Here is a 16452-nt window from a genome sequence, read left to right as displayed (position 1 = left end):
TTAAACACAACCTTTTACTTACCAATAAATATGCAAAGAAAAAAGAATGTTCATCCAACTCCTGAGCCTCTGGATTAAGTATTGAGGAGATGGAGCAAGGCTTGGGCTTTGCATAGTGTTTTCACATTCTGCATGTTTATTTTGACATGACTGCACTATCACAGTTCAATGGGTTCTCCGCCTGCCCTTTAGAGTAGCACGATTTGTCAAGGTCATGTACAAAAATAGGTTCTTCCATCAACAACAGACAAGCAGACTCCACGTCCACCTGTTTTGCTTTTGTCCCACATCTCCCATCCCTTGCCCTCTAACAACTGCAGGTTAAAGGCCTCCCCGTCATTAGCGTTGGAGATCCCCACATGTCTCTCCATCTGGGAAACTCTCAGGGGTAGTGACAGATCTTAATGAATCACCTTGTCTTTTTAGAAGTGTTGCAAGGCCCTGGGGCAGCTGCTAATTACTAGACCTGTTACTACTGTAGGTGCTGTTCTCCTTCCCCAGGAACAGCTTATTTGGAGAGTTGGGGGAGAGCTATGGAGATGGGCATCTGCATCCTGGCAGAGCTCACAGACCGGCTCCCAAGAGCTAGTACCAGCAGCTGAGGACTGGCGGAGGGCAAAATTTGGGTCAGTAGCAGTAGCTGCAAACAAGAGCAACTGGCTGGCTCCTCAGTAGTCTTTCTACTCATGTATTTGGAATCCAGGCACTTCCTCTACACTACTCACTGATGAATGGCGTCTGCTTAGGGTAAAGCATCTTGAAGGCATTGAGAGCCCTCCTTGTTTCCCCTGCTCCTTTCTCTAGATGTTCTCCATCTCTTACCAAACAACCGTCCCGCCCCTCAACATTCAAGTACTTTGTGTGACCTCTCTGTGGCACATCAGCTCTCACATTTTCTTTGGTACACTGATGTTAGAAAGTTCTTTAACCAACACTGCCTCTTTCCCTTGCCCTCCTCCCTTAGAGATGCTGAAAAAGTCAGATACTTGCTTTCTTGGCCTCCCTTCTGGCTGGAAGTGGTAATATGAATGCATTCTGGCTCATAAAGAATAAGCAGGGATGGAGGTATCTTGTTTTGTGAGCGTTCCTTCTGGGGAATTTTTTGTTTTGTTTGTTTGTTTGTTTTGGGTTTTTTTAACCTCTGATAAAAGAAAGGAGACAAATAATGAAAGCTCTATCATACCACCCTGGCTGTCCTGGCTTCTTTCTGTTTTCAGTGAGGTTATATGAGGATGCAGTACTTGTTTCTATGGCAGCTATCCTGGGACCATAAAGCAATTAATCTAAGGATGACACAGAGTAGAAAGAACTTGAGCCCCTAATCACATCTTTGAACTGCTGCACTGATCTTGGGACCACCCACCTCTGACTCTTTGTTATACAAGGTAACAAAATGACTATTCCTGGTCACCCTCAGCCAGGGTTTCATTTTGCTCTTACTAACAGTTTCACGTTCCACCTCAAATTTCTTACACTAACACTTCTTAAACTTTATAAGGTCAGAGAGCAATGAATGAAGGCATAGATCTTCCCCATATAAACATGCAAACCCCCAAGTCTTGCCTACAATTTCAGGAGCATCACAGACCCCCTACAAGCCCACCCACAGACATCCCCCAACCCATAATCTCTTGCTCGTAGAGAAACCTTTCTATAGATTATGTACACACACTATAGGATTATATAATCAACACTGATACGATAATCAACACTGGTACGTACAATAAGGAGCCCAAGGCATTTTAAATTCCTTTGTCTTACAAGATACTGTGTATCATCATCATCATCATCATTTGTTGAATGCCTACTATGTTGAAGATCACTAGGCATCTTCCTAAGCACTCTATATATGTAATCCCATTTGATCTCTAAGCCCTATGAGGTAGGTATTACTATTAGCTCCACTTTATTCAAAGGCTTAGACAAAGTAAACTGCCCCAGGTCACAGGACTAGTAAATAGTAAAGTTAAAATCTAATCCCAGGCGGTCTGACTGCACAGTCTTTCTTTTAATGTCTACTTTGTGCTGCCTCAATTCTGTATAGTAGACTATGTACTATAATGAGGAAGTAGATTAATACAGTTTAGAAACTGCAACAAAATGGATGGAAATATTAACCTAAAATGTTTGATTAACTAAGGGTATCAGCTGTGCATCCAAATGTTTTTAAATGTAAGTTGAATTTTTATAGTGTGCCTCGATCTGAATAAAGGAGACAGGGTATCTTAAGTAAACTATTCCGTTTGTGGTACCTTCAGGGTTTACTTAGATTTAATAACTAATATGAATATAGACACCAAGTGCTTTCCATGTGTCAGCCACTGTTCAAACACTTTACGTGCATTATTCTACTTAAGCTTCGTGATAAACCTATGGGGTAGGGAGTGTTATCATCCCCATTTTACAGATGATGAAATCGAGGTCCAGAAAGGTAACGTGTGGAAGGACACATAGCTGAGAGTAGCCGAGTTCAGATATCAAGCCAGGTGGAAGCTTTACCTTGAGTCAGTATGTTATACTGACTCCAATTTCAGCCCTTGACTTGCATAGTCTCGTCTAGAATCTGAACATTTATAGCTGCATTCGCATTTTACTGAGGTTAAAAATCAGGTTTCCAACATGAAGTAACAGTCCATTCCTTCCTACTTAGGACTCACGGCTTCTCCTATGGCTTTGATTTCCAGCAAAGTGGAGTCAGCCTGCCCTGACCTCTCTGGTCTCCGCAGTCACCACCTTGGGAATCTTCTCAATGCAATGGCATCAACCCTCACCTGCTGGTAGAGCACGCTCAGGTCCACTTCTGCCATCCTGACCACTCTCTCAATTCCCAAGCCTTCATGGCCAGCTCTCCATATGACCTTTTCCACACAGATGCCTAAAGGTCACTTCAAATCCAGTGTCTAACTGCATCTGAAATCACAGAATCTTAGAGAGGAAAGGGACCACACAAGGCATCTGGTAGAGCTAAAAGATTATGGTTTGGGGCTTCCCTGGTGGCGCACTGGTTGAGAATCCGCCTGCCAATGCAGGGGACACGGGTTCGAGCCCTGGTCTGGGAAGATCCCACATGCCGCGGAGCAACTAGGCCCATGAGCCACAACTACTGAGCCTGCGCGTCTGGAGCCTGTGCTCCGCAACAAGAGAGGCCGCGACAGTGAGAGGCCCGCGCACCGCGATGAAGAGTGGTCCCCGCTCGCCACAACTAGAGAAAGCCCTCGCACAGAAACGAAGACCCAACACAGCCAAAAATAAATAAATAAATAAAATTTTAAAAAAAGATTATGGTTTGGAGGTCAGAAAGCCCAGGGTTCAAATCCTAGCTCTGAGCCCACTTCTTCTCTAAAATGGAAGTAATAACTGTCCCTTTTAATAGGGCTGCAGAAGGATTAAAGAAGATAATGGATACAAACTTGCCTAGCACAGTACCTGGCACATGTCATGGGCACTCAGTACACAGTAGTCACATTTACTACTACTGTCATCAACCACAAAATTTTTTTCATCTACTGCATGCATGCATCTTTCCACAATACCCACAACAGATGGCCATCCAGGCTCCGCTAGAACATTTCCAAAGATAGAGAGCTCGCTCATCGCACCATCTCCCCAGGCAGCCGGTTCTATTATTGGACGGCTCTCATTGGCAGCGAGTCTTTCCTACGTGGAGCCAAAATCTGCCTCTGTGAATTCCATTGGCCCTAGCTCCGCCCCGTGGAGCAGCACAGCACAATTCTGTTCTCTCACAACAGTCAGTCCTTCTGAAATAAGCAATCGGGTCCTCACCACACCCTCTCTTCTGCACGCATTCATTCCCACACACACCCTCCTTCCATGACATGATTTCTACATTATCCACTATGCTCACTAGTTCCTCAAAGCATGGTACCCAGAGAAGATACAGCCATTCAGTACCTCGTATGAGTGAATACTGTACTTCCATGAATGCATTTGAAAATTGTATTGTGATTTTCTTAGTAGCCAGATAAATAATCACTGTTGCATCATCCAGGGCTTGAGGTGAACTAAACCTGGAAGTCTACTCCCCTCCTATTAAAAGAGAACATGCTGGGTCTTCCCCGCCAAATCCTCTTCCCATGAAATCTGGGCACCACAACTTGATATATTCTGTAGAGTTTGACTTTGGCCAACTGAGAACACTCTGAATCATTTTTGTGCCATCTATACTAATAACCATGCCTCAATTCTTCATCCAAGCTATTGATAGTACTTTTTGAAATAAGTTTGCTCCAATGTTGTCCTCAAATTCGGTACTCAAGGCCTCCACTCTGGTTCATTTCCATCCACTTTAAGAAACAATTATTCAGTGAGAAATACTATGTTAGAGTCTCAGGATGTGTAAGAGAGTCCCCTCCCTTGAGAGGCAGGGAAGACAGACCCATAAATGAAAATGACTACACAGCGCAGTAAGTGCTATGATAGGAGATAGCAGTTGGGAAACATGAGCCCAGAGGTGGCTCACATATGTGGCCGCATATTAGCACCACCTACAGACCTTTTAATTGGCCATACCCCAACCAAGTACATCAGAAGCTCTGCCCGTGGGACCCAAGCATCAGTACTTTACAAAGACCCTCAGGTGATTCCAATGCACAGCCAAGTTTGAGAAGCAACAGCCTAGACCAGCCCGAGTTCTCCTCAAGCTTTAATATACATATGAATCACTGGGATCTGTTAAAATTCAGATGCTGAAACCTGAATGTCCATCGACAGATGATGAATAAAAAAGATGTGGTATATATACACAATGGAATATTACTCAGCCATAAAAAAGAATGAAATAATGCCATTTGCAGCAAGATGGATGGACCTAGACATTATCATACTAAGTGATAAGTCACACAGAGAAGGACAATTATCATATGATCACTTATATGTGGAATCAAAAAAAAATGATACAAATGAACTTATTTACAAAACAGAAACAGACTCAGAGAAATAGAAAACAAACTTAATGATTACCAAAGAGGATAGCGGTGTGGGGGGGGGCGGCAGGGGGTAAATTAGGAGTTTGGGATTAACATATAAAATAGGTAGACAACAAGGACCTACCGTATAGCACAGGGAACTATACTCAACACCTTGTAATAACCTATAATGGAAAAGAATCTGAAAAAGAATACATATGTGTATATATATATGTATAACAGAATCATTTTGCCGTATGCTTGAAACTAATACAACATTATATATTAACTATAACTCAATAATACCAAAAAATTCAGACGCTGAGTCTGTAGGTCTGAGGTGGAGAGTGAGATTTTGCGTTTTTAATTCACTGCCAGGAGACGCTAATGCTGCTGGTCCACGGACCACACATTGAGGAGCAGGGGCCTGGGATACACCATCTAATTCTCCCAAATTCCCTCTTCAGTCTTGCCTCTCTACTTATTGCAAGTTGAACCCTTCATTTCAGCTGATTGAAAGAGACAAACAAATGGTAAGATAAATACAACGATGGTTTGTTTATGACAGGAGCTGTGAGAGCCCAGAAGAGGGCACCTAATGAGACGAGCGGGGGGTGGTGGCTGAGGGAGGCTTCCCAGAAAAGGGTATGATTTCACTGAGCTATACAGAGAAAAGTACTCCAGACCCAGCAAAGGAGCAGGCATAGACTTCAAATCATGGGAGGAAAGGAACAAAAACAAAAACAAAACACAGAGCATATTCAGGAAACTTCAGTATTTCTTAGTTCCCATGGATTCCATCACTCATTTAACCACAGATGTGGCCTGGGATTTTCCTTAGTGTTGATTTGAACCACTGCTTAACTCTTCATACATTGAAGCCGTTTCACCAGAACCAGACCATGACCTCCTCAAGGGCAGAACCAGGTTCAACTACATTGCACACCCTCAGTATCTAGCAGAGTGTCCAGCCCCTAGGGATCTGAGTATGTCCGTAAAATAATTAAGAATTATGTTTTTTTAAATCAGATTTTTCAGTTTCTATCTTTTTTTCCTGAAGCACAGGCTGGTGTAAAGAGTTAAAGGTATTTACCAAGATTAGGAAAATGATGTAAACCAGTGAGATTGGGGTGGAGAAATGTTACCAAGGCTAATTAGAAAAGAGGAACACTTCGGAGAGGGGTGTCAGGAGGTGGAGTCGGTGTGAGGATGATGTGTACTTGTATTTGCAGACGGTTGGTGGGTTTCTCTCTAATCTGAGAGCAACACAGCCCAACCCATTCAGATGATTGGCATGGAGGGGAGAAAAATTACCCATGTTTGGGGAAAATGAAACCGCAAAGGGATGAGACAGAGATAGGCTCAGCCTAATTCAAGCGGACATTATCGTCAACCCTGGTTAATGGGAAACAATTAATACAATCCATTTTTATGCAGATTAAAACATTTCAAATTAACAGGTCAATCGCGCTCATATGTTCTGAACTTGGGCTCCACCAGAGCCAGGTGAACCGTTACGTGAACCAATCTAAACTTCATTACAGAGGAGGGCTCCGAGTCTCAGATATTCACACGAACTCAATTTGGAGTTAATCGCTCACATTTTTCTCTCATCTACCAGATATCCTAATTTAAAGACAGATCAGCTAGGCTCTCCTTTATGACAAAAGAGAACATGAATTATTCATTAGTAGTAAAGGTATCATTTTATCTGTTTATTTTCCAATTAGGTGAAGTCAGATAAAGAAGTAGTCAATAAAACCAAGAGATTTTCCCCCCACTGTATGGAATTAAAAGTAGACAGCATTAATGTGGGTCTTCAAGTCTATAACAAAACATTCAATTAGCAGTGTGTATTGGAGACGAGACTCTAGGATGGGAATTGCTCATGGTCTAAATGCCTCCATGTGTCAGGGCTCTAAAGGTCCTCCAGGGTGACCCCCACCTGCCTTTCCTCCCGCCTGTATCTTCAAGCTGCATCACTAGTTAGCCACCGCTGCTCCCGCGCCCTCAACATCCATCCTCCTTCTCAGCTTCTAAGCCTTTGCCCAAGCCCTGCCCTGGTTTAGCCATCCCCTCTCTGCTCCCAGTAACCTCCCAATTATTCTTTAAGGCACTGCTCCCCGCTCTGCAACCCGTGAAAAACTGTCGGGGTCGTCTCCCGTCTCCCAACACCCTCCACGCCTGCACGGCACAAAGAGGCTCTCCTCCTCCATGCTTCAGTCACTCTGTGTGTAGCTCTGTTTGGGTTTCAACCGATTCCTTCAGAACCACTTGAGAACCGGGGCTGAGGCTCTCTCCTCTTTGTATCTTTGGTGCCCTGCCCAGAGCAGTGCTCAAGGAATGTTTGCCCTGTCCCCACATAAGCCTTGCTGGCACATCACATAGATCCTGGAGCCCGCACTCCGTCATCTCCTTCCTCACCTTTTACTTCTCCTTGCCAGCGAAGCCACTAGACTTCCTTGGGATTCCATTCCAAGTTCCTTTCAGGCCAGCCTCGGGCAGAAGGCAGGCAGACAAGAGGCAGGAGACAGGACAGCTCACCCTCCGTTGGCACTCAATGTACACCTTGCTGAATCCCCAGAGCAAATCACCTGCCCCTCCTCCAGGCTCTCAGACCCTCATGTTGTTGCTGCAGTTAAAGGGGGTCGGTCTGTTCTGTAAGCGTGCATTACACAACGGACCCGAGGGGGAAGCAGGGCAAGGGTCAGAACCCAGCCCTGCTGCTTTCAGCAAATCACTTAACTTTTCTGAACCTTGTTCTCCCCACCTGCAAAAAGGTGATTAAACCTCACCTGCATGTAGATTTGGTGTGAAGACTAAATGAAACACTATATATATAGTGCCTAACATGACACCTGGTCCTGAGGAGGTGCTATTATTATAACCATATGTTTACATAATTTACTAGCCTGTGAGCTTCAGAAGGATAGAGACCATGTCTTATTTGTCTCTCTTCCCCCTCAAGCCAAGCTGCTGTTTGTATCCCCCTAAAATTCATATGTTGAAATCCTAACCCCCCAATGTGATGGTATCAGGAGGTGGGACCTTTGGGAGATGATTAGGTCATGAGGGTGGAGCCCTCACAAATGGGATTAGTGCCCTTATAAAGAGGCCCCAGAGAACACCATCACCCATTCTGCCATATGAGAACACAGAGAAGTCAGCCGTCTACAATCCTGAGGAGGGCCTTCACCAGGACCTGGCCATGCTGGCACCCTGATTTAGACTTCCAGCCTCTAGAACTGCGAGATATAAATTTCTATTGTTTATAAGCCACCTAGTCTATGGTACTTTATTACAGCAGCCCAAACTAAGACACAAGCCAATCACTATAAGTAGGTAACAACAGTTATTGAAGTGAATGACTAAAGGTAATACGGGATAAAGGGCAAACTCAAAGGTTGAAATATCTCTGGCCTCCCTCACCTTTCCATCCCCACAACACCCTAACCCAGAGAACATATTCCTTCTCTAGAATCCACCTCTAGAAAACATGAAATTCATGATTTCAAGAAATCAAGAACTGGACCTCATCATTCTTTTTCAAATCCACAACATCAGGGCCATTTTACCAGCCCACTACTGATAATCAACCACATTTTCCCTCTGACTCTTGGTTTCCTTGTTTCTAAAACAAATTTGGACTAAATAATTGCTTGGTTTCTTTCCAGCATTAAAGGTTTATGAATCTATTATCCCCAACAAATGATTTCATTTATTCAACAAGCATTTACTAGAGATTTCTTTGGGCTCTGCATGTTTGCTAGGCATGGGCTTAATGAAGAGGAGACACTCCCTGACCTCAAGGCGCTCACAGTCCAGCAGTGAAATGTTTGAAGATAATTAACACTGCACAGTAAATTGACTGACCATTCTAGTACTTTCCATAATTTCCCTTTATATTCAAAATGTCATGTCATACCCAGTCCCCCTTATTCTTCTCAGCTCCCAAACTGGCCAAATCATACATAGACATGAACTTCGGGACATCTATTCTCATGATCAAACAAAAAGGCAATGCTCATGTTCTGCCTGATCCAGACATAAACTCTAAAGGTAGCTGGAAGCAAAGGAGGGCAAGTTATGACCTAATCCATCTTTTCCAAAAGTGAGCTCTGGTGAAAACTAGAAAACACAAGTGTTTTGAAAATGTGTTCTATGAACAGGTGCATGTGGGGAGCATCTCCCTCTCCACTGCAGGACTTCTCAGAGCCTTTCGTGTTACCATGCACACTGTGACTCTCTGCTGGGAAAGGCAGTCTCATGCATGGAGTCCTTCAACCTCTGCTCAGCCACGTAAGAATGGGCCCTGGGCCTAGAATCCTCTCTTACCAAGAGCTAACAGTCATGCCAGGCTTATCGCCTTGTATGGAAATAGCTTTCCCTGTTTCAGAATCAGTGTGTTCTCCTCTGTTCTGTTTAAGGGTGTGCATCAGTGGCCCTCAGGTGCACCATCAGCTTTCAGTATTTTGGACTCCATGGTGGGGGTGTGTAGGCCAACTGCCTTGCTCTGGCTACCAGCCTTGGGGGACCAATGTCCACTACTGGGGCTGATCTTGCTCTGTCTCTTCTCCATGTAATTCGTGTTGTTCCATCCAGTGCCTGACTGCATTGTTTCTTTGGCAACTCTGATACCAAGATGCAGTGTACAGAAGCGCTTGGACTTCTATCGCTGGTGGCTGGCATTGTGATGATCTTTGCTCCCCTTCACGGAGTTGCGCTCCTCCCTGGCACTGATGCATGATGCTCTGCTTGACACTCACCAAGAAGACAACAGAGCAGGCAGCTTCTTAGTCAGCTGGGGCTGCCATAACAGAAGACCATAGACTGGGGAGACTTAAGTAATACATTTATTTCTCACAGTTCTGTGGGCTGGGAAGGTCAAGATCAAGGTGCCAGCAGATTTAGTTTCTGGTGAGAAAGCACTCTTCCTAGTTTGCAGATAGTGCTTTCTTGCTGTGTCTTCACGTAGTGGGGAGAGAGAGCAAGCTCTCTGGCGTCTCTTCTTACAAGCACTAACCCTAACATGGGGGCACCACCCTCATGACCTCATCTAACCTAACTGCCTCCCCAAAGCTCCACCCACTAATATCATCACATTTGGGGGTTAGGGGTTCAACATATAACTACTGCGAAACACAATTATTCAGTCCATAACTGGCAGCGTTCCCCAACCCCTTTCCACACAGAGCCCTCTTTATAAGAACATTAGGTGGGGCTACATGCCCAGGATCACACTTGGAGACCTGCTTGGATAATTTAGAGTATGAGCTGTCAGAGAAGAGAGAGAACGAAACATCAGTCTTCTTTGGGGTTAACCCACACGTCACCATTCTGCAGCACCAGGTTCCTTGCGCAGAGGAGGCTGTAATTTTCCTGAGTGTGTGAATGCATCTCTACATGACCCACAGGGGAACCATCTTCTAGTCTTCCAGGGCTGCAGATGGGGCCTCTTGAGACCTGCTGCTAAATCTGGCAATCAAATGCCCCAAATGGTTCACTCTGCCACGCAAGATGTCAGAGAAAAAAAGAAGGTTAAGAGATCACCAAAATGATAGCCTGTGGCAGAACACACCTCCTGTGCCTTGGCAGGAGAAGGGAAATGTAAATGCTAAGACAAATCATTTTGAGCTTGCCAGGGAACTGAACCAGAACAGGAAGAAAAGGACGTCCATCGTCCCATGGGCCGCGTGGCTCCACAGTGGCCCCTTGAGATGTGAGTGGCTGAATCACTGACTTTGCCAAAGCTATTCTTCCCCAAAGCCAAAGAGATTAAAAGGTTTTAGAAAATGAACGTGGGACTTGACTGATCTGAAATTCAGGTCTTGAATACCTCTAGGATATTAAAAAAAAGAAAACCCCAATTTTTAAAATTGGTGTCTCTAAGTGCCTCACAGGTCACATTTGGGGGAAGGAATCTAATCACGGCAGAGTATGAATTATTGAGTCTCTTGGGTCTAAAAATGCATATCTCTTGGCCTTGTACCAGGTAGTTTGCTAACCATGACGCTGGTGCGTCCTGCAGGGTAACATTTCTCACAGCTGCCACCTAGCTAGGAGCACAGAGCACACCTACCTAGCTACTGAGATGGATGGGTTTGTGAGTTTGAGGGGCCAGATCTCTTGAATTAGAGGCAAGAGACGTGCCCATCTCTGAGGAGAAGGAGGGAGGCTAGGGGCAGGTGTTGGGTCTAACATCTGGGCCAGGGCTAGAATGGCAGGTGAGTTTTCGTCTCACTTGCCAGGTTTGATCAACTGCTGAGTAGCAGCCTGGAGTGTTGTACTGAAAAGAATTTTAAGGCTGTACATGGACTCATGGAAAAGAGTGCCACAAAGGATTAGAAATACCCACTAGGGAGGTGAGCGGTGGTCTCCTAGATGCCAGGTACACGGCATCCCTAGGTTAGAAGAACCCTACACATTTGTACTATCTTTCCCAGTAGTGAGTACTTTCATACACCTTATTGAACTACATGGACGTGTCATTTTCTTGGTCAGGTTTACTTCAAAGATTTTTTAAAAAATACAGACCACAAGACTTTTATAACTTTGACTAAGGTCACAAAACTAATAACCAGAAGTGCCAGGATTCAATGCTAGGTCTTCCGACCCCCAGTTCTCTCTCCAGCCCACTGGGTTCCACATCTGAAGGCCAAGGTAGGATTCTCGTTTCCCTCACTGACTTAAAATTATTGGGGAAAGTACTTGGAGGTTGGACACCTGCCCAAAGTAACGTCTGCCCATACGGGGTATGAGATGAAATAATATATCTAAGTATTCCTTTGGCAATTATAAATCACTGGATAAATTCTGGCTATTAAGAATAAAATTATCAGTATGAGTATTCATATATGGAGAGGGCTAACAGGCTGACATGGAACAAGGGCCTTAGGAAAATATGTTCATGTTGACAACATCTCAAGAAACAAATTTCAACCAGATCTGCCTGCGTGAGAAAATTTCTGTCATCCCAGTACCCCACCTTTCTATAAATCTATCATTCATATGCTGTACTGGTATCAAAACCCTCCCACAGCCTAGAACAACATCCCACAAAGCAGCTGGAGTCCAGTGTAAGGAGATCTAGGCTCTGGTCAAGAGATTTGGCTAGTGGACCAATGCATCCCATGGTCACCAAACTAATCAGTGTGTTCATAGCAGCCCTATTCCAATAGCCAGGACATGGAAACAACCTAAGTGTCCATCAACAGATGAATGGATAAAGAAGATGTGGCATATATATACAATGGAATATTACTCAGCCATTAAAAAGAATGAAATAATGCCATTTGCAGCAACATGGATGGACCGAGAGATTGTCACACTAAGTGAAGTAAGTCAGAGAAAGACAAATACCATACGATATCACTTATACATGGAATCTAAAATATGACACAAATGAACTTATCTACGAAACAGAAACAGACTCACAGACATAGAGAACAGATGTAGTTACCAAGGCGGGTGGGGGTACGGGAGGGATGAATTAAGAGTTTGAGATTAGCAGATGCAAACTATTATATATAGGATGGATAAACAACAAGGTCCTACTGTAGAGCACAGAAAGCTATATTCAATATCCTGTGATAAAACATAATGGAGGGCTTCCCTGGTGGTGCAGTGGTTAAGAATCCGCCTGCCAATGCAGGAGACATGTGTTCGAGCCCTGGTCCGGGAAGATCCCACATGCCACGGAGCAGCTAAGCCGTGCGCCACGACTACTGTAGCCCATTCACCTAGAGCCCGTGCTCGCAACAAGAGAAGCCACCTCAGTGAGAAGCCCAGGCACTGCAAGAAGAGTAGCCCCTGCTCACTGCAACTAGAGAAAGCCCGCACGCAGCAACGAAGACCCAACACAGCCAAAAATAAATAAAATAAGTAATTTAAAAAAAAATAACAGAAAAGAGTATGTATTTTTAAAAGAATATATATATGTATATATATATGTACATATGTGTATGTATATGTGTAACTGAATCACTTTGCTGTACAGGAGAAATTAACACAACATGGCAAATCAACTATATTTCCATAAAATAAATTTTTAAAAATCTAATCAGTGTCACGAGAGAAGTGGATGCCAGGCAGCCTGCTTCCAGCCTCCTCCTCCTTCCTCCCTGCACAGCCCATGAGCAGCCATGGGAACACTCACACATCCCACAACACAAGCGAAATGGACATGATTTCCTATCGCTTTCTAGTTCTCGGTTACAAAGTCAGTGATAGAGATGCTTTAATGGGCTACTTCTCCCAGTTGATACTGACACTAGTTTTGCCACCCACTCTCCCTTTCCAGGGTTGCCTTTCTGCTTTTTGCATATTTAAATAGCAATTCTAATTGCCGGGGTTTGATGATCTGCCTCTTTGAAACCTTTCTCCAGTGTCATCTGCAGTTAGATTCTTTGTTACATTTAGATTCAGCAAGCTTATTTACGCACCACATTCATTAATTCCAGGATGGTCTGCAATTTGTCTCTTCCAAAAAGAAAAAATATATATATACACACACACACCTCTATATTCAGAGGACACTCATAATGGAGAAAGCAGGTGCCTGAGTGCTAGGCATTAAATCTTCCGAAGAGTGAAAAATCTGCTATTAAATAATCTGGAAGAGGTCAATCAATAAAAATAACTAAATAATTGATAGTGTTATATTAGGTTAACGTATAACATATGATCTTCATTAACCCGTCGAGAAATATCGCTTGAGTTAAACCACATATCTCAAATAAGCATTTCTGGTGTTAATTCAAAAGGCAATAGCAGTCACCCAGGGGATGTTTTTAATGTTTTATGCTTTCATTGCGGTGGTGTTTATAGAGGGGCAGGGCAATAAGGATCATATTTAGGCAGGCGGCTGGGTGACAGCTCAGGCACTGAACTACAATCAAGTCATCCGTCTTTACGTAAGCAACCTGGACAGCCCCACTCTGGCTAATCAGCCTGGCTGAGGAATAGCTGACAAGCTGGTGCAAATTTACTGTAGGAGTAAAGGGCTTTCCTTCTTCTTAAATAAAATAAATTGAAATTTAAAAATCCCAGCACTTGGTGTTTATACTGCATTTGGCTCTGAAGTGCCCTTGGATATTGTTGCATTTTAGCACAGGTCTGTGGTGGGGGGGGGGGGTGCGGGTCACTACCCAGGTTTCTGGAAGCAGAGCAGAGAGCATAGTGCACAGGTTCTGGAGTCAGAGAAACTTGAATCAGAGTCCTTGCTGTACCCCTGACTAGCTGGGGAGTCTGGAAAACTCGGTTAATCTTACCAAGTCTCAGTTTCCTCACCTGTAAAAGGGAGAGAATAACAACCTGAAGTTCAGTGAGACAGTGTCCACAAAACAGTTAGCCTTGAATCCGGCACAGAGCAGACAGTTAACAACATGTAGGTTTCTTCTATTTTTCTTCCCCTTTTAGAAAATGAGAAGACAAAGTACCAATGGGATGTGCTTCTTGAGAGTGGGGACCGCCCCTCACTGCTCATTGTGTCCCTAGGGCTCGGGGCAGCGCCTGACATCAAGGAGGTGCTCAGGAATCTTGCTCGCCCCTACGCTACTTTTTAGCCTGTAGGAAAGACTTGCTCTTCCCCCAACAGGCTGTGCAGTCTGACCCTTCTGCGGCTTTGCACCTGCTCAGCATATGCTGTTTCCTCTGTCAGGAATAATCTTCCCTCTTTTCTTCCTGGTGAGCCCAGCCTCATCTTTTTTTGCCACCTAAAGAGCATCGTCTCTATAAACACCCATCCTTTCATCCCTGACTCCCTCTCCCTTGCCTATCTATTCCCATTCACCTCCAAGGAACCTCAATCCCTCCCTCATCCCTGCTAATGCTGCCCCTCACGCCATCGCTAACTTAACCTTGTTGTATATTTTGTTTGACTCTCCGTATCCATAAATGCTGGCACAGAAGTGATTTACAATGTAACGGTAAAAATGGCTAACATACACAGACCTACCTCAGAGATATGGATTTGGTTCTAGACCACCACAATAAAGCAAATATTACAATAAAGAGAGTCACACGAATTTCTTGGTTTCTCAGTGCATATAAAAGTTGTGTTTAAGGATCTGTCTCCTCAGGCAAAGGAAGCAAAAGCAAAAGTAAACAAATGGGACCTAATAAAACTTAAAAGCTTTTGCACAGCAAAGGAAGCCACAGACAAAAAACCAAAAAGACAACCTACTGAATGGGAGAAAATATCTGCAAATGACGTGTCTGATAAGGGATTAATATCCAAAATATAAACAGCTCATACAACTCAATATCAAAGAACAAACGACCTGATTATAAAATGGGCAGAAGACCTGAATAGACATTTTTTGAAAGAAGACATACATGGCCAACAAGGCACATAAGATGCTCGACATCACTAATCACCAGGGATATTTAAATCAAAACCACAATGAGATATCACCTCACACCTGTCTGAATGGCTATCATCAAAAAGACCACAAATAACAGGGACTTCCCTGGCAGTCCAATGGTTAAGCCTTCATGCTTCCACTGCAGGGGGCGCAGGTTCAATCCCTGATCAGGGAACTAAGATCTGGCAAAAGAAAATCACACACACACACACACACACACACAAATAACAAATGTAGGGGAGGATGTGGACAAAAGGGAACACTTGTACACTGTTGATAGAAATGTAAACTGGTGCAGCCATTATGGAAAACAGTATGCACTTTCCTCAAAAAACTAAAAACAGACTACCATATGATCTAGCAATTCCACTCCTTGGGTATACAGCTGAAGAAAACAAAAACACTAATTTGAAAAGATATATATACCCCAATGTTCATAGCAGCATTATTTACAACAGATAAAATATGGAAGCAATCTAAGTGTCCATCAATAGCTGAACAGATAAAGAAGATATGGTGTACAGACATACAATGGAATATTACTCAGCCATAAAAAGAATGAAATTTTGCCATTTGCAACAACATGGATGGACATGGAGGGTATTATGCTTAGTGAAATAAGTCAGACAGAGAAAGACCAATACTGTATATTATCACTTATATATGGAATCTAAAAAATAAGACAAATTAATGAATATAACAAAACAGAAACAGACTCACAGATCTAAAGAACAAACTAGTGGTTACCAGTGGGGAAATGGAAAGGAGGAGGGGCAAGATAGGGATAGGGGTTTAAGAGGTACAAACTACAACGTATAAAATAAATAAGATACAAGGATATATTGTACAGCACAGGGAATATAGCCAATGTTTTATAATAACTTTAAATGGAGTATAATCTATAAAAGTATTCAATCACTATGTTGTACACCTGAAATAATATATTATAAATCAATTATACTTGAATTAAAAAGTTATGTTTTACACTATACTGTAATCTATTAAGTGTGCAATAGCATTATGTCTAAAAAACAATGTACATATCTTAATTAAAAAACACTTTAGGGGCTTCCCTGGTGGCGCAGTGGTTGAGAATCTGCCTGCCAATGCAAGGGACACGGGTTCGAGCCCTGGTCTGGGAAGATCCCACATGCCACGGAGCA

The 16452-nt window shown here is 43.5% G+C and overlaps 1 protein-coding gene across 5 annotated transcripts in view; it reads right to left on the bottom strand.

Moving 5' to 3' along the window:
* The window catches only part of DAB1 (DAB adaptor protein 1), a 420799-nt gene that overhangs the window by 312725 nt on the left and 91622 nt on the right, over positions 1 to 16452 (bottom strand). The gene's annotated exons all lie outside the window — the stretch shown is intronic.

This window comes from Balaenoptera physalus (assembly GCF_965194825.1).
Source record: "Balaenoptera physalus genome assembly, chromosome: 1".
Taxonomy (NCBI): domain Eukaryota; kingdom Metazoa; phylum Chordata; class Mammalia; order Artiodactyla; family Balaenopteridae; genus Balaenoptera; species Balaenoptera physalus.
The sequence above is the reverse complement of the archived record's forward strand: the minus strand, read 5'-3'. Positions and strand labels throughout refer to the sequence as shown.